Below are 1,987 nucleotides of genomic sequence, written 5' to 3'. Positions count from 1 at the left end.
AAAGGCAGAGTAAATGTTAAGCAAAAGCTTAGCTAAACCCAAAAAAAAGGATGCAAGATGACATAGGTCGCAGCGAGACTACTGAAGAAAATGCTTACCATTTCACTGCTCTCGAGTGGTTCATCGCGGACTGAAAGCGAAAGCCATGGGCCAATATCGGATTTGATGTTTCGACATTCTGCTCCACTCTGTGTATAGTAGACTAATGCTGATGCTGATGATAGGCTTCAGAGCACGACTGTCCACAAATTCGTTCATGATTTACAGACCTTTACATACACCTAGAGGGTGGACACAGAGCGAGAAACCTGTGGAGTGACTCCGGCACTCCAATCCGGCGGCACTCGGATTAATCGCGACTCTATGCGCTGTGTTGTGTGCGATACTGTAAGGCGGAATTCATAATCAAAATCAAAATGAGCTAGACCATGGCAGAAGAAAAAGACATAAGGAGAAAATATACTGTAAAAAGAAAACAGGAAAACCCACTAACTAATAATTCAAGTACTAAACCTAAAAGTGTACGGAAATGTGCAAGTTTTTATAAAGGATTCACGCTCATCACGCTCATCGTTTTGTCGTACGATTTGAGTTGCTGGCAGCCGAGTTTGGGAAGCGTTTGAATTCTACTGATCGAGCCAGGACGGCAGACATTGACATGTTAGTTAGATAAAAAAAACACACACACCCATTCTCACATTTAAACACCCGGAACACAAAAAGTCAAAACATATACTTTGTTAGGTTTAGCGCACGGTTTTCGGTTCACAAGAAATACATAGAACCAGTTTTTATTCTTGAATATTTAAGGCTAAGACAAAAAGGTGATGAGAAAGAACGAAAAAAAAAACCAAAAGCACATTGCAAGTAAAAGACATGATTCGAATGGTTTTGCTTCGAGCAAGCACACAGTGTAAGGAAAGTGTCAACGAGAGACAAAGTTGTTCAGTGAATCTGTGCCGATCTTGTCGATAGAACTTGATGAAAAGATGGTAAGCAAGTGACCACGCTATGTGTGCGGCAAAATGTATGTCAAGCACGGGCTGAGAAACAAACGAGCATTGTAAACACACTCACACAAACACAAAATTGCATATATTAACTGTGTATAATTACACTATAATCATGATTTGAATCTGAAACTTGAATTTGAATAATCGCGCCGCGTGAATGATGAAAAAATTGCGAATCCAACTCACACAAACGCCGGTAACAGTCATGCCAAGCGGTTAGTTATTTCAAATGCGTAGCCTCTTTTCTTTAGCTTACAGGACGCCCAGTGACCCCATCAATTGTAATGCAGTACTCAAAGAAAGGAAACCTATAACTGTCTGCTCAAGCATCGGAATAATTAGCCTTCAATTTATTTGATATCTGTAAGTGCATCTCTGTACATTGATATAGAAAAAAATGTGGCTATAACATAGAAACGGCGCATACTAACAGGCAACAAACACATTCATTACGTCAAGCAACAAATTCATGCACACAATAATATGTACGCGATTATAATTGAACCAAACGTGCAAATATGAGTGAACGAGAAATAAAGAAGAAAAGACATTCGGAAATAAAGTTTCACATGAGTTTATTGAATGATCGACCATCGAGTGCCGTATACCAACATCCACCGTACATCGTTTTGTTTGTATTTTTACGCAACATGCCCTTTCTTCCGCTTTTCACTTATGCCACGCAAGAAACTAATGTCCTACATCCGAGCGCACATGAGGACGTTTTTTGTTCGACAAATCCAAACAACCCGGACGGTTCCAATTAAACAGAAGTGGAACCACTTTTCCTTTCGATAAGGCCGACCTTTCATCCGCTCATTAATCACTTCCAGAGGGCAGGCTCCAAACAGGCAACTCTCACCGTCACCGTTCCCCTGCTGCCGAGATGTATCTGTCTGCCTGTTTGCTTCCGCTGAGGACCGCTGTGGGTTCCGATTTCATACAGCCTAAACCGCCGGCCAAAATCGATCCCA

This window comes from Anopheles cruzii, chromosome 3, assembly GCF_943734635.1.
Source record: "Anopheles cruzii chromosome 3, idAnoCruzAS_RS32_06, whole genome shotgun sequence".
Classification (NCBI taxonomy): Eukaryota; Metazoa; Arthropoda; class Insecta; order Diptera; family Culicidae; genus Anopheles; species Anopheles cruzii.
The sequence above is the reverse complement of the archived record's forward strand: the minus strand, read 5'-3'. Positions refer to the sequence as shown.